The sequence below is a fragment of the Choloepus didactylus genome, chromosome 6 (assembly GCF_015220235.1).
Source record: "Choloepus didactylus isolate mChoDid1 chromosome 6, mChoDid1.pri, whole genome shotgun sequence".
In the NCBI taxonomy this organism is placed as follows: Eukaryota; Metazoa; Chordata; class Mammalia; order Pilosa; family Megalonychidae; genus Choloepus; species Choloepus didactylus.
The window spans coordinates 106,423,419-106,448,372 of NC_051312.1; positions in this window are offsets into that span (position 1 = coordinate 106,423,419).

Here is a 24,954-nt window from a genome sequence, read left to right on the forward strand (position 1 = left end):
GCTATAATGATTTTGGAAAACTGTTGGGCAGTTTCTTTTAAAGTAAAATGTGTACTTACCATATGATTTAGCAGTTCCACTTGTAGGTGGGTAATCCAAAAGGGATGAAAACTTATGTCTACAAAAAGACTTGAATTACCTGATTTTTCTTTGTTGTTGTTGGCTCGACACAGTCATTCTGTGTATTTTTCTATTTCTCTTTTATTTTTCTGTTTTTTGCTTTGCATGTTTATAAATTATGTCATAAGGTGCTTATATATTTAGAAGATTTTATTCTTCCTGTTGGATTCACACTTTAATCATTATAAAATGACCACCCCACACACATTTTATTAATATTGCTATGCTATAGTGGCTTTCATTTGGTTGTGTTAGCATAGCGTATTTTTTATCCTTTTACTTTCAATTTTTCTATGTTCTTATATTTAAAGTGTGTCTCCTGTATGTGATATATAATTGAGGCTACTTTTCTTAACCCAGCCTGACCATCTTACTCTATTAAATGCAATTAGTCCAATTAAATAACATTAAAATATAATTATTGATATGTTAAGTTTAAATCAATACTCTTGCTGTTTGTTTTCTCTTGGTCTCCACAGGTTTTTGGTCCTTTGCTTTCTTTTTATTAAACAAATACTTTTACTGTTCTAACTTTTCTTCTTATATCTTGTAAATTATGAATTAATTTAGTCTTCTACTTATTACCTGACATGCTAGTTACTAAGCTTTTGTCTCTTAGCTTCAAAACAATCTTTTTATACTTTACTCTCTGATGCTGGAGCTGAGACACTGCAGATGGCAGTTTTCTTTGTCAAAATCCTAACTCCCTGTTAGATTTTGCTCTAGAGCATGAGCAAAAGGCAGGCATAGGGGAGAGGAGACTTTTTCTATTTTGCTAGCTGTTCCTGTTAGCATTTCACTAGAAATGGGAGTAGCTATTGGTTCCTGTCCTTAGATTCTTTAAATATTACCAGAACCAGCCTTATCGTGACCCTAACATGTACCAGTTTCAGATAAGGCAGAGTCCCTATCTCAGAGTTCAGAGTTCCGGCTCCATGAGGCCTCGCTCTTAGTTTGCCCATCTGTAAATGGGTTTACAATAGGACCTATCTTATATGTTTGTTTGAAAATTAAATGAATTAATACAATAGAAAACTTAGAACAGGATTTGAATATTGTAAGTGCTACATAATATCATATATTATCATTTATATACACATACACACACACATACACACCTTGGCCTTGTAAAGTGTTCTATCTAAATGGATCTGGCTAGATTTTTTTTTTTAAAGCTAATTGCTTCTTATCATTAGGCATACTTTAAACAGATCCCATCATTTTGGAAACCTCAAACAGAATTATTACAGGTTTTGAAAAATACAGAAGAAAAGAACCATATATATTTATAGATTCATGCATTAATAGGTAAGATAAATGAAATGTTCATTTAAAAATCATTAATTAGAAGGAAGCAAAAGATGTGCAGAATTGCATACTTTCACTTTTGCAATGTAACATAATTTTCCAATGAATATTTAAAACAATACTTTCTCCTATGTAGAGATGACTCATGTTGGATCTTGATTGCATAGGCTGATTTTTATTCAAAGAAAATGTTCTTCATAGCAAGAATTTTAAATTATAGTCTTGAAAACATTCTTCCTTCAGTCATAAAACAAATTATACTGGCTGCTGAGAGAACTCTAGAGCATTTCAAGGAACATAATCTATAGAATTATATAAATTATTTATGATTTGTTCCTAATTAGCTAAATAGTGTCAATAATTCATAATTCTCCAAACTCATAGCAAAAGTGCCTTATTCGTTTTAAGAGGCTTCTTTCTGTTTCCTTATTAGATGTTCATGTCGATGCTCTGAGGTAACTTGGGCAAATGTTACCCTCATTTATTGGATGAGAAAACCGAGTTATGGGGATTTCTGGTGACAGTTTGATTATCATCTGAGAGCTTCAGGTAGAAGGGTGTTTTGACTCTAGGGGCAGCATCTTCAGCACAAGATTACATGAGATTAATATAACACTGTTTTCTCAGTACCTATTTCGTAGTCTGTAAAATATCATAACCTTTCATTGTGTACACACCTGCTTCTGTACCCTTACAACCTACAATTGTTTATAAAGCCAAACACACACGTCTACCACACTTAAATATAAACCAAAGAAATTAGAATGTAACAAAACAAACAACTACCATGAATATGGTTTAAGGGATTTGCCAAAGGAGAAATTCTGTGAACTTCTGAGGAGAAAAAAAGGGGGTGTTCTGAATTAAAATAATAAGCATCAACATCCTTCTTAAAAAAAAGAAATGCAGAAATTAAGGAAAGGAAAAGAAGGGATAAAAAGAAGGAGAAAGAGACAGAAAGACAGATGAAAGGAAGAAAAGAAAGGAAGGAAAGAAAGAAGGAAGGAGAGAATGAGGGAAAGAAAGAAAGGACTCTTTAAAAGGAAAGAAAATGACAGCATCTTCCAGTGAAAAAATTCATTGTCCATGTTGGAATTAACTGTAGAGCACGTAAAGCATGTGCAGCCATGGCAGCTAGCAACTACTAACTGATATTAAAAAGAACCCCAAAGTGTAGAAAATGTACCTTTGCTGTTGCTAAAAAATGCCTGGAGGGATGAGCACTGAGGAAGTCTCAAGGAAAAATACTGCATATTCCTTATGTGATATCACCCTCATCATCTCTGTCATGGCTATTATTTTTGAATGTGCCTGATTTAACGCTGAATGCTTTTAAAATAGTGTCTGTTCTCAACAGTTGTGAGATAATTTCAATTTTTGTTTTGGTGTCTATTGATGAAAGAACTGAGGATTAGTGAGGGTAAGTGTTTTAGTTTCCTAGCTGCTAAAACAAATACCATACAATGGGTTGGCTTGAACAATAGGAATCTATTGGCTCACCATTTTGAGGCTAAGAAAATTCCAAAAATGCAGGCATCACCAAAGTGATATTTTCTCCCCAGAGACGGTGGCGTTCTGGGGCAGGCTGGCTGCAATCTTTGGTCTTGGGATTCTCTGTCACATGGCAGTACACATGGTGTCCTCTCCTGACGTCTCCTTTCTCTTCTGGGTTCCATTGGCTTCCACCTTCTAGCTGCTCCCTGTGGCTTCTCTCTATAAGGCTTCTAGCAATACAAATAAAACTCATCCTAATTCAGTGGGGCCACACCTTACTGAAGTAGACCCATCAAAAGTTCCTACCTACAATGGGTTTACACATACAGGAATGGAGAAAGATTAAGAACATATTCTTCTGAGGGTACATAACTTAAAGTCCAGAAATAATACTTCAAGCATAGTAATTAATTTGCCTAAACTATAACAGGAATTGCAATCTGAGTCTTCTACTGTTTTATAAAAATTCTATACTTCTAACCTGTAGAGGATTGAATCATACCTCCACAAAAGGCATGTTTAGGTTCCAACCCCTGGTTCTGTGGGTGTGAACCTATTCGTAGAAAGGAGCTTTGAAGATGCTATTAGTTGAGTTGAGCCCAAACTGAATGAGGCTGGGCCTCCATCCAATATGGCAGAAGTCTTTATAAGCAAAGGAAACTGGACTCAGGGAAATGGAACCCCAGGGAGTAGTAAAAAGCTTGAAGTCAAGGGAACCTGGAAGAGAAAGGAGAAGACACTGCCATGTGCATTGCCACATGACACAAAAGCCAAAGGACCCCGAAGATTGCCAGTTGGTCAGAAGATGCCGACCCCAGGAGGAAGCAAGCCTTTTAGACTCTGAAGCCTTGAGCCAGTAAATATTTGTTGTTAAGCTCACCCATTTCATGGTATTTGTTTTATCAGCTAGGAAACTAAGACACCCCCAAAGCAAACCCCTCTCATGAGCTACCTTTGAAACACTTAGGAGTTCAGAAACACAATGTCATGGTTCACTTAATGCAACGGAATCAAGTAATTTTAGAAATACAGACATCTTTCTATGAGATTTTTTGGTGAATCACACTGGACAACAGCATGCTAGTGTGAGAAGAGAATTGTGAATTTTTCCTTAAAATTATCAAAGTCAGTAGCTGAATCATATTTCTTGACTCTTAAATAAGAAATTTGAAACACTTTTACTACTTCACCCACTCCCAAATCTTTAAGAAACTTTTAAACTGTGGACACTCATTACTACCAAATTAGTCTCATATTATACATCTTCTCTTTGAAGTATTATTTTGACATCTTGATTTTGGTCTGTAACCATATTAATAGCAAATTTCTAGAATTAACCCTGTGTTTTACTGTTATCACTGACAATTCTTATATATATTGTTATTCCTGTCTTAGGATTGCATATCTCTGTTTCTTCAAATATATGTGTTTAATATTTCACTATTTAAAATATTTATTTTTCAAGAAAGTTTTATATGCAATAAGTTCCTGAGCCCTCTAATTATTTGAGACTTAAGGTTCCTTGAATTTTTAGTAGTTTGCCTAAGCTTCTTCCCATCTTTAGCTATTGTCTTCCCAACCTTTGTTGTCTTCTTTCCATCTAAGTCTATTCAGTCTATGATTACATGTCCCTGCTTCAGAGAGGCCATTTCATTTATAGACTAATGAGAATGCCAACTCATTTTATAACATCTTTTAACTGGAATTTTTGAGTACTTATGTCCCAGGCCCTGTATAAGGTATTAGTGATGATAAACAGGTGAAAAAGACATAAATCCTGCTCTCAGGGAGTAAGCAGGACATAAAAGCAGGGCACTTGATGCAGTCAGGTTCTTTGCTCATTTTGTTATTGTTGTTTCACAGTAGGTTTCCATGTGGGCATTACTTTGTTTTGTTTTTCTTTTCTCTTTATACATTAAAAAGAAAAAAATGAAGAATCTGTCCAGCCCTTGTGCATACTGCTAGGTTGTGGCTTGTCACCAGCAGCACTCATTGCCCACTTAGGTGTGTCAGATCACCTACAACCCCTGAAGTCCATATGGTGCGTATGATGATGATGTTTTCTAGAAAGATAAGGCAGCATTCAGAATATGACTTAGTCCATGATGGTCTGGCTATAGAGACAAAACTGGTTAATGATGAAGGGTACACACGTTGCTGTTCCTGTGGCAATTATATATTTCATTGTGGAGTAATCATTTCCATTCTGAATTTATAAGTGTCTTAAGAATTTGCTTAATGTGTGTCTGCCCATGAGATACTAAGGCCTTCTTGGTGTACTGATAAAAATCAGTGTGCTGAGCCAGCAAAACAAAGGGCCAGATGTGAAGCTTAATAAATTCGTCAAGATAATTAATTTAACCCCCAGAAGCCTCTTGACTTTATTCTAGTGTGTTTTCACCAGGCAGGTGATGCAGAAACCAACATTACTCTTCTAAATATGGGGGCTAAGTTGTTTTTTGTTTTTTTTTTCTTTTGAAATTTCTGCCAATGGATGTAGAATGCAATGCAAAAGAGAAAGTCACAGAAAACAGATATTTTGATAATATGGGAGATCTAAATTTTAATTAAAACAAATTTAATTAAAATTGTATCATACCTGAAGGATAACCTGTGTAATTATAAAATATATAGTACAGTCATTACTACTGGAATATAAGATCTTTAAGGGCAGTAATTGTAAATAATTCATTGTATCTCTAGATTCCAGCACACTATCTTCCACATGGTAGGTGCTTAATAAAAAATGTTGAACAGATGAATATTTTCATGAAAATGAACTAATTAATTAAGAGATGCCCAGTAAACAAGTTGCTTAACTGATTGACTATGTTATATGTACTCTTGATCTTTCATGGTTCCTTTCTATTATTAATTTTTGATGATTCTTGTTGCTTAAGGGGGCTGAATAGCAATACTTCTTTATCCTCTGAGTTTGTGAACAAATTGAGCATATAAATGGCCATCTGTTCAGAATCAAAATATCATCTCCACTGGTGGTGTGGCTGGAGTGGTGAACATGGTAAATCTGCAAGCAGTCCATGTTCAGATCTTGATCTTTTTCCTTTTTTCCTTAAAGTCACCAAGAACCTAACCTATGTCCAGGAGAATCAGACTCAAGACTATTGATTGCACCCGAATATTGTTCCACCCTTTTTCCCTTCTAATAAAATCACTGCGTTTTAACTGGGTACATGGTTGATCATCAAGAATAAAGACTATATTTGTTAGTTTCTTTTCTAAGCAGATATGAATGAGTAACAATGAGTTAACCACTGTTCAAAAAAGAAGTGTTCTGTAACAGATTTGAGAAATTGTTTTTTACTCCTTCTCTTCTTTGACCCTTCTGTGTCCATATTATTTTATTCAGATATTATAAACTCCCATTTGGCAAATGAGGATGAGAGCTACATCTTCAGAGCAATTAGCTGCAAGTTGACCAAGTCTGTCTACTTAAGGCTGCCACATTGCAATACAAAAGCTAAACTTTATTCTCACTGGATATAAAATTCTTGTTTGACAGGTTTTCTTTCAGCACTTTAAGTATTTCATCCCATTGCCTTCTTGCTCCGTGGTTTCTGATGAGAAATTGGCACTTATTAATAGGGACTCCCTTATAGAAAACACGTATCTTTTCTTGTGCAGCTTTCAGAACTTTCTCCTTGTCTTTACATTTGATAGTATGATCAATATATGATAGGGTGTTTTTTTCATTTTCTTTCACTTAACATTTTTTTATTTCAATCTTCTTGAGATATATTCACATACCATGCAGTCATACAAAGCATACATTCAGTTGTTCACAGTACCATTATATAGTTGTGCATTCATCACCAAAATTAATTTTCGAACATTTTCATTACCATACACAAAAAAATAATAAGAATAAAAATTAATGTGAAAAAGAACAATTAAAATAAAAAAGAACACTGGGTGCCTTTTTTTTTTTTTTTTTTTTTTTTTGTCCCCATTTTTCTACTCATCCATCCATACACTGGACAAAGGAGAGTGTGGTCCATATGGCTTTCTGAATTACAGTGTCACCCCTCATAAGCTACATTTTTATACGATCATCTTCAAGATTCATGGGTTCTGGGTTGTAGATTTATAGTTTCAGGTATTTACTGTTAGCTACTCCAATTCACTAGAACCTAAAAAGGGTTGTCTATATTGTGTGTAAGGGTGCCCACCAGAGTGACCTCTCAGCTCCTTTTGGAATCTTTTTGTCACCGAAGCTTATTTCATTTCCTTTCACATCCCCCTTTTGGTCAAGAAGATGTTATCCATCCCACGATGCCGGGTTTACATTCCTCCCCAGGAGTCATATTTCATGTTGCCAGGGAGATTTACTCCCCTGGGTGTCAGATCCCACATAAGGGGGAGGGCAGTGATTTCACCTGCCAAGTTGGCTTAGCTAGAGAGAGAGGGCCACATCTGAGCAACAAAGAGGCATTCAGGAGGAGACTCTTAGGCACAATTATAGGCAGGCGTAGCCTCTCCTTTGCAGCAACAGTCTTCCCAAGGGCAAGTCCCATGGTAGAGGGCTCAGCCCATCAAACCACCAGTTGCCAATGTCTGTGAGCACATCAGCAACCATCGAAGTGGGGAAGGCCAACACCCCTGCTCTTCACCAGCTCCTCAGGGAGGCTCTGCATATTTTTTTCATTTTTTTTTCTTTAAACTTTTTTTAAAAATTAACTATATCAAAGAAAGTAAAAAAAAAAAAAACACATACAATTAAAAAAACATTTCAAAGAAACCATAACAAGGGAGTAAAAAAAGACAACTAACCTAAAATAACTACTTTACTTCCAGCATGTTCCTACTCTACCCCAAGAAAATAACCTAATATAGCAACGTTTCTGTGAACTTGTTCCTACCATACCCTCCAGAAATTAACAAACCATAGTCATTCCTGGGCATTCCCAGAATGTTAAAATTCACCCACCATAGCTTATCTGTTCTTATTGGGTTATCGTTCCCCCTTCATTAATTGCTCTCTATCGCTAGTTCCCCTACTACATTCTACTTTATAAACCATTTATTTTACATTTTTCAATGTTCACATTAGTGGTAGCATATAGTATTTCTCTTTTTGTGCTTGGCTTATTTTGCTCAGCATTATGTCTTCAAGGTTCTTCCATGTTGTCATACGTTTCACGACATCATTCCTTCTTACAGCTGCATAGTTTTCCATTGTGTGTACATACCACATTTTATTTATCCACTCATCTGTTGAAAGACACTTGGGTTCTTTCCATCTCTTGGCAATTGTGAATAATGCTGCTATGAATATTGGCGTGCAGATATCTGTTCATATCACTGCATTCAGATCTTCCAGTATATACCGAGAAGTGCAATTGCTGGATCAAAGGGTAACTCTATACCTAGTTTTCCCAGGAACTGTCAGACTGACTTCCAGAGTGGCTGAACCATTATACAGTCCCACCAACAATGAATAAGAGTCCCAATTTCTCCACATCCTCTCTAGCATTTGTAGTTTCCTGTTTGTTTAATGACAGCCATTCTAATTAGTGTGAGAAGGTATCTCATTTTGGTCTTAATTTGCATCTCTCTAATAGCTACTGAAGTTCAACATTTCTTCATGTGTTTCTTGGCCATTTGTATTTCCTCTCCAGAGAACTGTCTTTTCATATCTTTTGCCCATTTTATAATTTGGCTGTTTGTACTGTCACTGAGTTGTAGGGTTTCTTTATATCTGCAAGATATCAGTCTTTTATCAGATGCATGGTTTCCCAAAACTTTTTCCCATTGAGGTTGGCTGCCTCTTCACCTTTTGACAAATTCCTTTGAGGTACAGAAACTTCTAAGCTGAGGAGTTCCCATTTATCTATTTTTCCTTTTGTTGCTTGTGCTTTGGGTGTAAGGTCTAGCAAGTGGCTGCCTAATACAAGGTCTTGAAGAAGTTTCCCTACATTATTTTCTAGGAGTTTTATGGTATTGTCTTTTATATTGAGGTCTTTGATCCACTTTGAGTTAATTTTTGTGTAGGGTATGAGGTAGGGGTCCTCTTTCATTCTTTTGGATATGGATATCCAACTCTCCCAGCCCCATTTGTTGAAAAGACTGTTATGTCCCAGTTCAGTGACTTTGGGGCCTTATCAAATATCAATCTATTCCATTGATCAATATGTCTATCTCTGTGCCAGTACCATGTTGTTTTGACTACTGTGGCTTTATAATAGGCTTCAAAGTCAGGGAGTGTAAGTCCCCCCACTTCATTTTTCTTTTTTAGTGCTTTTAGCAATTTGAGGCATCTTCCCTTTCCAAATAAATTTGATAACTAGCTTTTCCAAGTCTGCAGAGTAGGTTGATGGAATTTTGATTGGGATTGCATTGAATCTGTAGATGAGTTTGGGTAGAATTGACATCTTAATGACATTTAGCCTTCCTATCCATGAACATGGAATATTTTTCCATCTTTTAAGGTCCCTTTCTTTTAATAGAGTTATGTAGTTTTCTTTGTATAGGTCCTTTACATCTCTGGTTAAGTTTATTCCTAGGTACTTGATTTTTTTAGTTGCTATTGAAAATGGTAACTTTTTCTCAATTGTCCCTTCACTTTGTTCATTTCTAGCATATAGAAACATTACTGACTTATGTGCATTAATCTTGTATCCTGCTACTTTGCTAAATTTGTTTATTAGCTCTAGTAGCTCTGTCGTTGATCTCTCAGGGTTTTCCAGGTATAAGATCATATCATCTGCAAACAATGACAGTTTTACTTCTTCTTTTCCAATTTGGATGCCTTTTATTTCTTTGTCTTGCCGGATTGCCCTGGCTAGCACTTCCAGCACAATGTTGAATAACAGTGGTGACAGCGGGCATCCTTGTCTTGTTCCTGATCTTAGAGGGAAGGCTTTCAGTCTCTCACCATTGAGCACTATGCTGGCTGTGGGTTTTTCATATTTGCTCTTTATCATATTGAGGAAGTTTCCTTCAATTCTGACCTTTGGAAGTGTTTTTATCAAAAAGGGATGTTGGATATTGTTGAATGCTTTTTCAGCCTCTATTGAGATGATCATTTTATTTTTCTCTTTTGATTTGTTAATGTGTTTTAATACACTGATTGATTTTCCTATTTTGAACCATCCTTGCATGCCTGGAATGAATGCCACTTGGTCACGGTGTATCATTTTTTTTTTAATGTGTCTTTGGATTCGATTTGCAAGTATTTTGTTGAGAATTTTTGCATCTATATTCATGAGGGAGATTGGCCTGTAGTTTTCCTTTTTTGTAGCATCTTTGCCTGGTTTTGGTATTAGATTGATGTTAGCTTCATAATATGTGTTAGGTAGTATTCCATTTTCTTTGATGTTTTGAAAGAGCTTGAGGAAGACTGATGTCAGTTCTTTTTGGAAAGTTTGTTAGAATTCCCATTTGAAGCTATCTGGCCCTGGGCATTTATTTGTGGGAAGTTTTTTCATGACTGATTGGATCTCTTTGCTTGTGATTGGTTGGTTGAGATCTTCTATTTCTTCTCTGGTCAGTCTAGGTTGTTCGTATGTTTCTAAGAAATTGTCCATTTCCTCTGCATTATCCAATTTGTTGGCATACAGTTGTTCATAATGTCCTCTTATAATTGTTTTGATTTCTTTGGGATCCGCAGTAATGTCACCTTTCTCATTCATTATTTTGTTTATATGGGTCTTCTCTCTTTAATTTTGTCAATCTAGCTAGGGGCCTGTCAATCTTGTTGATCTTCTCAAAGAATCAACTTTTGGTGGTATTTATTCTCTCTTGTATTTTTGTTCTCTCTGTCATTTATTTCTGCTTTAATCCTTGTTATTTATTTTCTTCTACTTGGTTTAGGACTAGTTTGCTGCTCATTTTCTCTCTTCTTCAGTTGCTCCATTAGTTCTTTGATTTTAGCTCTTTCTTCTTTTTTGATGTAGGTATTTAATGCTATAAATATCCCCCTCAGTACCACTTTTGCTGCATCCTATAGGTTTTGATATGTTGTATTCTCATTTTCATTCATCTCTCTATATATAGCAATTTCTCTTGCTACTTCTTCTTTAACCCACTGATTGTTTTGAATCATGTTGTTTAACCTCCAGGTATTTGCTAATTTTCTAAGTCTCTGATGGTTATTGACTTCTAATTGTATTCCATTGTGGTCAGAGAATGTGCTTTGAATAATTTCAATTTTTTTTTGAAAGTTATTGAGGCTTGTTTTATGTCCCAGCATATGATTAATCCTGGAGAAAGTTCTGTGAGCACTAGAGAAGAATGTGGATCCTGGTGATTTGGGATATAATATTCTATATATGTCTGTTAAATCCAATTCATTTATCAGATTGTTTAGGTTTTCAATTTCCTTATTGGTCTTCTGTCTGGTTGATCTGTCTATAGGAGAGAGTGTTGTGTTGAAATCTCCCACAATTATTGTGGAAACATCAGTTGCTTCCTTTAGTTTTGTCAGTTTCTGTCTCATGTATTTTATGGCACCTTGATTGGGTGCATAAACATTTATGATTGTTATTTCTTCTTGTTGAATTGCCCCTTTTATTAGTATGTAGTGGCCTTCTTTGTCTCTCATAACATCCTTGTATTTAAAGTCTATTTTATCTGAGATTAATATTGCTACTCCTGCTTTCTTTTGGCTATAGCTTGCATGAAATATTTTTTTCCATCCTTTCACTTTCAATTTCTTTATGTCTCTGTGTCTAAGATGAGTCTCTTGTATGCAACATATTGATGGTTCATTTTTTTTTTTTGATCCATTCTGCCAATCTGTATCGTTTAATTGGGGAGTTTAATCCATTTACATTCTATGTGTAGGCATTTCTTGAATCAGGTATCCTATCCTTTGGTTTATGTTTAGTAAGATATATTTTTTCCCTCTCTCTCTCAGTGTCCTTTAACACACCCGTACTAAATCTCTTTAGTACTGAACCTTTCTCCATATCTCTCTCTTCTTTCTTTGTTTCTCTGTCTGTAGGCTCCCTTAAGTATCTCAAGTAGGGCATGTCTGTTGTTAGCAAATTCTCTCAGCATTTCTTTGTGAAAAATTTAAGCTCTCCCTCAAATTTGAAGGAGAGCTTTGCTGGATAAAGAATTCTTGGTTGGCAATTTTTCTCTCTCAGAATTTTAAATATGTCACGCCACTGCTTTCTCGCCTCCATGGTCGCCACTGAGTAGTCACTACTTAGTCTTATGCTGTTTCCTTTGTATGTGGTGAATTGCTTTTCTCTTGCTGCTTTCAGAACTTGCTCCTTCTCTTCTGTATTTGACAGTGTGATCAGAATATGTCTCAGAGTAGATTTATTTGGATTTATTCTATTTGAAGTTCTCTGGGCATTTATGATTTGTGTATTTATGTTGTTCAGAAGTTTTGGGAAGTTTTCCCCAACAATTTCTTTGAATACTCTTCCTAGACCTTTAACCTTCTCTTCCCCTTCTGGAACACCAATGAGTCTTATATTCGGACATTTTATATTATCTATCATAGCCCTGAGGTCCATTTCAATATTTTTGAGTTTTTTCCTCATTCTTTCTTTTGTTTCATTTTCTGTTCTGATGTCTTCAAGGTAACTGATTTGCTATTCAGCTTCCTCTAGTCTTGTAGTATGAATATCCAGAATCTTTTCAATTTGGTCAACAGTTCCTTTTATTTCTATAAGATCATCTTTTTTTTTTTATTTACTCTTGCAATTTCTTCTTTATGCTCTTCTAGGGTCTTCATGTCCCTTACATCTTGTGCCATGCTCTTGTTGTTTGTCTTTAGTTCTTTGATTAATTGCTCAAAGTACTGTGTCTCTTCTGATCTTTTGATTTGGTTGTTTGGGTTTGGGTTATCCATATTGTCTGTTTTTTCCATATGTTTTAATATTTTCTGTTGTTTTTGGCCTCTTGGCATTTGCTTATCTTGATATGGTTCTTTTAGGATTTGTAGACTAATTCAAACACTTATACCTAATTTGTCAGATCTACAGCTTGGTGGAGTATACTTTCTCTTACTAACCAGCAAGTGGCAACAGTGAGCCACCTATTCCCTTAAGCCAGTTCTCCCCAACTTTGTCTCTGTGATGAGTGGGGTTGTGAGTCTTGTGGGGGTCCAGTTGGTGTACCAAGTTTGCATGTGTAATTGGTACTGCCCACCCTGAGTGTTGGGTGTGTGTCTGAGCAGTTGTGGGGGAGGGCAGCTTTAATAATCAAATCTCCCAGGTGTTCTGGAGATTTAAGGCTGTTGCAATAGTCTAAACCTTAAGTTCAGTCTCACCACAGTTCATCTCTGCTGCTGAGCCACAAGTCCTTGGTATTGGCATATGGTCCTTGGGACTTGCAAGTGGCTCCCTCTTCCAAGCTGTGCCCTCCCTGGGCCTCTGCTGAGGGAAGACTATACTATGTCACAGTGAGTGCCATCCCCCAAGGGAGGTTCTGGGCCGCCAGGCCATGCATCCATGAAAGGATGGCTGAATGGAACGTGTTAATTTCCCCCTTTTCACACAGCTCCGCCTTCCCAGCTCTGGGACAATTAGCTGTGGGTGCATGAAAGGCTATCATCCATGCCAGATTTTGTGGTGTGTGTGCGTGTTGCTGGAAACAACTCCTGTCACACTGGGTTTTTGGGGCAGCTCTGGACTGTGCTGCTGGTGCTGGGTAGGAGCATTCCCAGCCTGCCAGGAAGATGGCTGTAAGGGGACCACCCCTTTTCTTGTGAAGTTATGGTGTTTAGTGAATTTTCTCAGCCACTAGACTTACTGCTTTGTCCCTCAGAGCTATCTTAGTTCTGCTCTTGCCTGGGCCCAAACTGGAAGTCTTTGAGGCTTTCTGTAATGGGCTTCTTAGAGTAATTGTTTTAGAAAAAAGAGAAAAAGATTAAAAAAAAAAATTAAAAAAAAAGAAGAGCCCTCCTTGCAGATCTAATGGGCTATTGAAATGCTAAGAGACAAGGAGTTTAGGGCCATTATGGAACAATCAAGAAAGCAGAGAAACCAGCAGGTTTTTCAGACAAGGCTCCTCACCCTCTGGATTTGCATATGCACCTGATTCTGTTTGAGCCCTGCCCTTCTCTGTTTTATGTTCACTGGAACTCCAAAAAGTCTGTTTTTATTTTATTTTATTTTATTTATTTTATTTTATTCTATTTATTTTATCTTATTTTATTATTTTATTTTATTTTATTATTTTATTTTAAATTTTATTTTTTTTCTCTTTTTGCTAGCCCTATCTCCCCTCTGCTGGGCTGACTGCTCCCAGGTTCTCCAATGTCTGGTCTCAGTCTATCTGTGTTTGGAATTTATGATCAGCAGTCTGAGCTTGCAATCAGAGCTGCAATTGTAGTTCTCCCTCCTGGTTCCCAGCACTGGCTGCTCCTCCCATGGGACTGAGCCTGGCAGAGAGGGGTGCTGTCCCCTGGCCGTTAGAATTTACAGATTTTGCTGATCTCAGCTGTTCCGTGTGTTTGTGAGTGTTGTATGAAGTATGTCCAAAGATTGCTCTGTGGTGTCCGGTCCACACAGTTCCTGTCTTTCTACCTACTACCTTGGAGGAGTAACTAAAACCTACAGCTCACCACTCCACCATCTTACTCCCAATGTATTTTTCTTCATGTTTATCCAGGGTGGTGTTCTATGGGCTTCTTGGGTATGTTTGTGCTAAGATTTGGAAGTTGTCTGTCATTATTTCTTTGAGTATTCCTTTTGCCCCTTTCTCCCTTCCTTCTCCTTCTGGGACTCCCATGATGCATATATTTGTGTGCTTGATGGTTTCCCAGAGGTGTCTTGGGCTATTTTTGCTTTCAGTATTTCTTTTTTTTTTTCCTGCTCCTCAGTCTGACTCATTACAAGTGTCTTGTTTTTGAGTTCACTTATTCTTTCTTCTATCAGCTCCAACCTGCTCCTGGAACCCACCTAGGCATTTTTCATTTCAGTTATTGTGGTCTTCAACTCCAGTAGTTCTCTTTGGTTCTTTTCTAAAGTTTCTATCTCTTTACTGAGATTCTCTTATTGATCATTCATTGTTTTCCTGATAACCTTTAGTTCTTTCTCTGTGTTTTCCTCCTTCTCGTTGAGCATATTTAAGATAATTTTTCTAAAGGCTTTGTTTGGTATGTCCACGTTCTGGTCTTCTTCATTGGTGCTTTCTAGAATTTTACCCTTTTACTTTGAATGGACCATCATTTCCTGTTTCTTTGCTTGTCTCATAATCTTGTTGCACACTATAGATTTTAATATTTTAAAATGTTAACTCTGAGGTTTAATCTCTGAGGTATCTGTTTCTTGATTTTATAACCAGCTGGTGATAAGAATGTTTTAGAGCTTCAACCCTCCTTTGAGGAAGGTCTGCCCAAGGTGAATGCAGTGTGTGTGGTTTTCCCTGTCTTTCTGGGCCTGTGTCTTGTCCTGGGCTTTTGCTTTTTTTTTTTTTTTTTTTTTTGTTCTTTTGGAGTTTCCCTGTTTACAGGAGTTTGTTTTCCCCTGTGTCCCAGGAGACAGACCCCCCTCTCCCATGTACTTGAAACCACTAAGTCTTTGCCCCAGATTTTCCTCCTCTATCATTTCTTATACTCCTTTCATCGTTCCAAGCTTCTTTTGCCTTAAGCGCAAATTGTGGGTTGAGTGGCACCTTGGAGAGAACCTTCTCAAATCAGTCATTCCCAGACAAAACAGGACCAGGGATCCATGAATGGGGCGCAGACCAGCTCCAAAGTGCCCTGGTGAAGGCATCAGTATAGTGCCAAGATCCTCACTGATGGGTCCCCAAACCTGAGCTCTCATCAAATGCAGACCTTCAACTCACTGTCCCTGCAGCTCTGAGGAAGTGTGGCACCTTTACAACTCCTCCTCCTGGCCTGTTTCTGGGGTGTGTTGAAACACTGGCCATCCTCAAAGCTGGCCCCCAGCAACCCAAACTTGCTAATCAAAAGCCTTGATCAGTGAATGGTGTTAGGGAATAGGATTTTTGTGTCCCTTTCTGTCACCAGTGAGCTAGCCAAAGGCTGAACCCCATGGCAACTTGTCATGAGACTGGGGGTATGCACTGATGGTCAGCACAGAGAGAGCAATTTACTGTTCTTTACCATATTTTATCAGCCTCTTCTGCTCTTTCCTGGATGCTGTATGGTATCTTCTGACCTCCAGTGCTTCAAAATACTTGTTTCAGACCATGCCTACCTGTTTAATAGTTGTTCTGGAGGAAGGACTTAGTCCTGGATCTTCCATCTCTGCTTTCTTCGCATAATCTTCTCCATGGCCACCCTAATGACCTTTGATTATGTTTTGTTTTATGACCTGATTTAGTTTCCTAGTTGCCAAAACAGATACCATGTAATGAGTTGGCTTAAACAATGGGAAATTATTGGCCCACAGTTTTGATGCTAGGAGAAGTACAAATCAAGAAGTCATCAAGATGATGCTTTCTCCCTTAAGACTGTGGTGTTCTGGGGCTGGCTGCCAGAGACCCTTGTCCTTGGCTCTTCTGTCACATGGCAATGTACATGGCACCATACCCTGTCTTCTTTTTATTCCAGGTTTTGGCTTCTGGCTGCTTCCTCTGTCTTTCTCTCTCTCTGTTACCTTCCCTATAGAGCCTTCAGTAATAGGATTAAGACCCATCCTGATTCAGCTGGGCCACAACTGAACTGAAATAGCCTCATCAAAAGATCCTATTTACAGAAATTCACACCCACAAGAATGCATTAAGGTTAAGAATATGCTTGTCTTGGGTACATAGCTCCAAACCAGCACATGACCAAAAAAAAAGACTTCCTGACATATAAGTTAGTTTTTTCCTTCATTTTAATAAAAAGAGGGGATTAATATTTTATTAAAACCAAATAAGATATTCTAAAATCTGTGGTAATGTTTAAATTTTTAGATATATATTTCAACATACAAAGTATGTAACACTTAGAAAGATCTGGCTGGGCATCTCTTTATGTGACATTATGCTTTTTACTAAACAATGTTACTATTAACACAAATAGGAAAGTGACTCTCTTCTCAAGTGAGGAAATAGAATTTGGATTAGCTATGTGTCATATCAGGTGCTGTTTATCCCCAGCTCCTCAAGTTTTCATAGTCAGAAGTGACTTCTACCCCACAGAAAGAAGAGCATGGTAGGAACTTGGTGTCTGCCGCTTTTTACTCTACTCTTCTGGGAGGAGGAATGATTTGTGACTGTTGGAGGCAATTCCTTCTCAGAACACATTCTGTCCTCTTCCATATTTAAGTTTTCCTTAGATACTACTGTCTTTAAAGGAGCTGTGTCTGGGGTTTGAGATGGATTAATTCATTTTAGTCAGAAATATTGGAGAGATTAACTGAATTCAGGTTAAAGTTCACTCTCCAATTCAGCTTTTTTTTGCCAACATCTTTTTCAATATTTTTATCTTTAACTCTCTGACTCATTTTATTTCTTGATTGGTTCATAACTCAAGAAAGGAGAAGGGTGGAATCAATTATTACTACTCAAATTGTAACATATCAGCCCATCATTTTGCCGTAGGAGAAATATTTTTAAAGTGAAGAGCATCTGCTGCTCCTTGAGAAAGTTATCTAGTCATAGTGGCTCCCCCATAAGTTGGCTACTAGTCAGTGACTTACAGAAAGACACTCTTCTGTCATCTGCCTGCCCAACTTGAGTTTGTACAGTATTGCCAGGACATTAGGATAAAACACAAAAACAAATAATAATAATAAAAAAAAAACCCTTAAGTGTGAGAGCAAAATTTTTTTTGGTAATATCTGAATGTTTCAAAATATTGTTTTATATATAGAAAGAAAAAGTGTAGTGGCAAAACCTTTCGATTTTTTTTTTGTCTCCTGCAACTTATATCTCATTCTTTATTAAAACAAAATAACTTAAACAATTTCAAATAAAGAACCTTTTTTTTTTTTTTTTAATTTTGGCCAAGGATTAAAACCAATAGTCATTTAAATACTATTTCATTTCCAAGTGTCACTTTAGCCTATAAGATGGAATCACTGTTAAAATTTTACATGTAGGCAACTTAAGTACATTTTTCTCTTCTCCCTTCCTGTCCATTTTTTACCTTCACCTTCCAAGGAAAAGTGTCAAAATAATTTTTAAATACTTGTTCTAAAGAATGCTTTATGTTTTCAGTCAGATATTTCTGATAGCTTGCTATCCTAAAAGACTGACATTTATGAGAATCTGAGACAAATGCACATCATTTTTAAGTTTAAGTGGTTTAAGTTTGCACAAATAATGGAATCTGAGATTATTAGAATGACTGCCTGTCTTAACAAGTAAATAAACTCATATATATCTAAGAGTTATTCACAGTTAATGGTAATATACAAACAGTGTAAATTCTAAAAGTTTACCTTCTTAATTGTTCTTTTATCTACTCTGTGAGGTAGATAACATGTGTGAAAATTTACAGTGCCCTTTATGTTTTCATCAGAGAGGAAACTAAAATGAGAAACTGAAATACAGACAAAAGTGAAAATGGAAAATAGAATTTTTACTTCAAACTTTTGAGACCACTTATATATTAAGATAAAATCTATAACCTGAAATTCCTCATTATTAAAAAGAAGAAAAATCAGGCAGGCAGCAATTATCTTGAAAAATTGAAAGAACAGCTAAATAGATCAAGAAATTCAAAGAGCAAATAATAAAGATATGACAAGAAATTCATGTAATAGACAATTACAACAATTACATATATGATTCAAGTATCATTGTGATAATTTCTACACTATTTTGCCACAAATATGAACACCTATTTGTTCTGGTTTGCTAATGCTGCCATTATACAAAATATCAGAAATAGATTGGCTTTTATAAAGGGGATTTATTTGGTTACAGAATTACAGTCTGAAGGCCATGAAACTGTACAAATGTAGGCACCAACACAAGTATACCTTCACTGAAGGAAGGCCAATGGCATCCGGAAAACCTCTATTAGCTGGGAAGGTATGTGGCTGGTGTCTGCTGATCCTAGGTTGTTTTCCAGCTCCAATCTCAGCTCCTGCACATTTTTCAAAGTGTCTCTCTTTGCTGCAGCACCTCATTCTGTCTGTGAACACTTTTATAGGACTCCAGTAATTCAATTCAGATCCACCATAAATGGGTGGGGTAACAGCTCCATGGAAATTATGCAATCAAAGGTCACATCTCCATGGAAACACTCAGTCAAAGGATTCCAAACTAATCAACACTAATATGTCTGCCCCCACAAGACTGCAACAAAGAACATGGCATATTGGGGGACATAATACTTCCAAACTGGCACACTATTATTAATCAAATATTTGTATATTCAATAGATGATTTCCTAGAAAATTATAAATTGTAAAAATTGAACCAAGAAGAAAGACATCTTTAATATATAAATGTCTCTAGATGACATTGGAAAAGTGATTATTTTTACATTAAAACACCATTGGGACCAGATATTTCACAGAAGAGTTCTAATTTCTAAAGAATGATAATTTTGATGTAATTTAACTATTCCAGGTTATAAAAAAATATTAAAAGTTTTCATTTTAAGAATCTAGCAGAATCTTAATACCAAAACAAAAATGAGATAGAGAAGCAAAAACAAACAGCAAAAAATTCATGGAAGAAAATGGATGTGTAAATTCTAAATAAAACAGTAGCTGTTACCCGGAGAGTATCAAAAGGCAAAGCATATTGTGACTAACTGGATTTATTCTAGGAATTTATTAATAATTCTGTATCAGGAAATCTGTTACTACATGGACTCCAATATTAAGTTGAAGGAGAAAAAGCCATGCCATTGCCTCTCTCTCTTTCTCCTGTCTCTGTTTCTCTCTTCTTCTCTTTTATCCTCATCTTACCCTATTTTAAAATCTCTATTTCATTTGCCATTTGATCTTGCTTATTTGACTCCAATGGGGTATTTGGTGATATAGTTACTTGTTCTTTTCATAACTGAAAATACAGTTCTTCTTACCTGATGAGTAAATGATAATTTGGATGAGAATATGATCCTTGGTTCACCAGGTCTATTTTCTGTAACTTCTATTGCAATGTCTTCCATTTTTGGTTTTTCAGATAAACTCTGATAATATCCTTTGTAAATAACTTCCTCTTCATATCTGAAGCTTTTAAGAGAAGATTTTTCCTGTTTCCTGAGTATTTCAAATTTGTATAGCATATGCCTATTCTCTTATCAGTTATAATATATTTTGTGTAATTTACTTGGGAATTTTATTTAGACATCATGTTGTCTGCAAATAGAGACTTCTTTCTTCCTTTCCAATCGATTTGCCTTTTTGTTAATTTTTTTTAACTTATTGCACTGTCTAGTCTCCTTGAAAAAATATTGAATAATAGTGATGGAAGTGGGCATCATAGCTGTAGGGTTTTTGTAGTCACCTTTCATTAAGTTGAGGATGTTTCTTTCTGTTCCTAGTTTTCTGAGAGTATTTTTTTTATCATAGGTAGATATTTTCCTCATCTTATTGATAATTACTGTTATCATAAAATATGTATTTTATAGAGATACATGTATTTAAAAAGAATTATGTATATGTTTATTTATATATGCATCACTATTGAAATCAATCAAGCAGGCAGCTAGAGAATGCTGACTTACAGCAACAGTGAGCCAGATTAATTTATTTTGGGGAAAGGTATTATAGTATCAAAGCAGGAATTGGACCTTCAAAGTCAATGTTAGTCTTCCATGACAACATCAAAGCAAAGGTTGTTGGTTGAGAAGGCTTCTCTCTGTCCACACTTAACAGTTGTATGATGGTGATCTTCTAATACTAAAGGAAAATAAGACTAGTTCAGGTTCACATTTCTTGTTTTAAAAAGGCACGCATACAAATAAAGCAGCATAATCCTGGATAAGCTTGCATCACTAGTCTGTCAGTAATATGAATAAATCCCATTCTGTAAGCATTAATAGAAATATGATGCTGAAGAAATACGTGTCTCCTCTTACTTATGCTGTGTATTTAATCCAAAGTCGGGACTCTTAAGAGCCACAAATCTAAGTGAAGTAGACAACAAATGCCAAGTATCAGTATTGACTGTTGGAAAAGAGCTCCAGTTAGATCCCTGGGTAATATTACAACATGTTCTAAAATTACTTGCAGAATATATCATTAAAGCACAATGCCAATTTTTTTTTTCAGTTTATTTCCAAGTTAGTTTATTTCATCAAATCCATTTCCTTATGCACACAACTCTTTTTGAAGACTTGGGCTGAGTATCATTTTAAAAAATCATCTGTAAAGACCTCCAGGAAAACCTATTTCATAATCTCTTTTGATAAACCATCTTAGAATTTAATAATTCTCATGACTGGTAAATTCAAATTTCTCTTTTACATAAATCCATATGCTGCTATTTTAGATTGAATCCTTTTCTTCTGTCCTCTCAAATAATAGAATGCATCTTGTTATTGAGTTGTATATAAAAACTCATGATATTCTGAAAAAAATATTGATAGAAGAGTTATATAGCTCTTCTTCCAATACACATTTCCATTTTGTTTTTGGACCACTGAAGAAGAATGGTCCCAGTGTGCACTGGTGGGCAGTACGTAGGAAAAGAACGGCTGACCTCAGCAATAACGTGGGCCTTCAGCCTGTAATAGTCTTATACTTTGCATTATAGTAGTTGAGTCTTATTTTTAGGCCAGCAACTTTTGTCTCCCTGAGAACAATACTTGCTGAGCTTGAGGCAATACCTCTCAATGCTTCTGCCACTGCTAGCTCCCACCCATAGTCACCACTAAAGTGTTAAGACTTTTGGGGCAATACAATCTGTGAAGAGAAATACACATATCATCAGATGCTAGTCAATGACAAAACTTTAAGGAAACATATATTCCCCTGCTAAAGCTTTGCAGCTTGGAACATTCCCTTGTGCAATTCATTTTGACCACGTCTTCACTGCTTGGATCTAATCACATTTTTCAAGTGTTGTAACTTTTCAGACCTCTGTCTTTGGGTACTTTTTCCTAGCATATTACTTCTATTTGAACCATTTATAAATCATGAACTTTCCAGCATATAAAGAAGAGATACAAACCTTCACAGTTCATTGATTTTCATTTAACACTTACTGAGGAAAGTTTGAGGTCCTGGGGAGACACTGGTGAGAAAACACACAGTTCCCCACTCTGGGTGATTTTATTCTTACCTGGCTCTGAGGTCCCAAATATTATTACAGCAGGTAGTTAGCAGAATTTTTATTTTGTTTTGCATTCTCCAGTTTTAAACATTGGATTTCCCCATCTAAATTGGTCTGGTTGTCCCCCATGCCTTTTGGTACTTGAGGTGATCTCTAAAGAGAACCCACATTCCAGTTCTGCTCCTCATGGCCCGCATCCCACCTCAATAATATTTGATGCCCCCTGACAGACATCCATTAACGCTCTTAATGTGATCCTCTACTATACATGCACACACACGGAAACTGCTGTAACAAAGACACAGGCCAATTTGGAGAGCCTAGGTATTTTCCAAGTCTACAAGTTATAAAATCTTCTGGATTTTCTCTCCTCATCCTACTGCTCATCCTATCTCCTTTTACTTACCTACCTTCTTTGATTTCGGCCTAGATATAAAAAACATTTATATATTTAATAAATATATATATTTAATTTTTAAGTAGAAATTTATATAACTGCCTTTATATTATTAACCTGAATTATCTGGCCTTCCTGACATTCAAGGTCTGAAAGCCATGACATTTCTGTGATTTAGTTTATCGTTTAGCTTTGTCTTAGTTATTGTCTGTTTAATGCTATATATTCACTCAGATACCATAGCAATAGTTAACACTTTAAAAAACTGAAAATTAAGTGAATAAGTTATAAATGAATGTATAATTTCCTTTAAATGTCCCCAAACACTGAGGGAATGACTACATTTTCCAAACCAGAATATAAAAAAGTAAACATTTTAAAATCTGGGTGCACAGTGCCATTATGCACCCTACATTCTTTACTAAATTTCACATTTTAAAAATGTCATCTTCTACATCCAACAAAGACAACAGGAGCATTACACAAAAACTTGGGATAAAAATGGCCCGAGTGTCCATTACTCACTTTCATTATTATCAACTCTGGGAAATGGATTCTTGGTGCCATTTTCTCCTGTTGTTATAATACTGACAAGAGAAAGAAGCATCATAATTTTAATGTTTGACATCCAATATAGAGAACAGTGTTATAGCTTTTTGATAAGGATATGACCTTTAGTGTGCACACTCTCACTTCAGAGGTTGCAACAAAGACTCCTAACAGGGATTCAGAAACCGAATAGCCTCCCCTAAAGGGCAGAGCACAGCAGGGACCTGCTTCTTTCACCTGAGCATTAGCAGCTGTGTATTTTACTATAGGGACAAAGATTATAATGAGATATGGCACAACATAAATATGTCCTTGTAAGAAGACAGCGAGGAGAATTGAAAACGGCCAAGAAGTCTTCCCAATTTTCTTTATCACCTGATGATGGCAGCCTTATGGGTTTCCTCCAGAGCTCTTTCTGCCTCTGCAAAATAGGTACAGCTTTCTGTTCATTCTGCAATCATCATTCCTCACAAAATTGAGAGCTATAATTCTTATATTCTGCATCCTTCCCATTGTTACTTGAGTTATGTGTTCCTAGGTAACATCTTTCCTATGTGAGGCTGAATAGAGAGGCAAGAAACTAATGATAAATATCATACAGCATAAACCTTAATCATGCAGTTAACAGCAAAAATATGTTTAAAATGTTTCTTTGTCTTTGTTATTTCACATAATCCTGATGCTTCTTGGGGAAATAACTCTCCCTGAGGTTTTTTGCTGCATCTATCTTATAAATGATTCTCTTTGATCAAAATCTAGCACAAGCTCTCCTTTTTTTTTAGAGTCATAGAGGCAATGATTTCATATCACAGTACTTTGACTCCTGACAGCTCAGTGGGAGTGAGGAAAAGGAAGAGGGGAATTATCTAAAGAAGAGGAAAAGGTGGGGGAGAGAGATACAAAGTCAGGCCAAAGATGACAGGCAAAGCTTGGGAGCAGCTGTAAAAACAGTTACTTGATCTCTTCCAGAGATTGGTGTGCCAGGGTGAATGACAACTTCTAATTAAAATGGTGGCTGATTACCATATAAGATGTGACACAATTTGCCTAAGACCTGAAGTAGAAGATGAATCACTTTTATATCTAGAAAATTCTAATTTAAAAATATGCGTTTTTAGATGAACATCTGTGGTGTGTTTTTGACTAGAGACATACGGTAATTAATTTTTTTTATATTGAAGCTGAAACATTCATATTGTATTTTTGCTATGTATCAATTTTTATATTTCCATAAATAAGAATGTGTCAAGTCCTCAATATTCACATGTAAAATGTAGAAGTTTATACAATTCAGAATTCTCAAGTCTGAGTGTTAAAATTAGATACCTAGATTGTGATTACTAGTTCACATCACACCATAAATTCCACTGGAGTATTAATTTTCAAAACTAAATGGTCTCTTTAGTAAACTGATATCTGTTAAAGCTGATTCATAAGTCCCTTTCAGGGCAAATGCACATGATTATCCTCAAACACTTGCTGCCAGGTGTTTTTAAACTTTTTTGAGAACTTGAAAACTGATAGCTTTGGTTTTGTTCTCTTTAGTGCCTATCTTTCACAGTTAGGAGAAGCGTTTTCAAATCATATAAAAAATTATTTACTATGCGAAAGGAAAGACATACCTCTTGGATTCCAAACAGTTGTCTCTGGTTTGGCAGGAGTTGTCTGACTAAGTGAAGTAGACAATGTTTGGATGGGGAAATGCCTCAATAAGATAAACAATAATGCCCAATAAGCCAACATGAATATATTTACACATAGTTAGCAAACCATATCTGTGGGATCCAAATAACTGTTCCATTTGTTTTTCCCATGGGTCTCCTCTAATTCTGGTTCTGCATATATTGGCTTCTCCGAACTTGCCTACTCTTAAGTGCATGTGGCAATAGCAGGCATGACCAAAATTCAGTTGTCCTCATTTACCATAAGTGAGGGATACTGATGGGTTAGAAACAGAAACTGCAAGTACTCCCTGC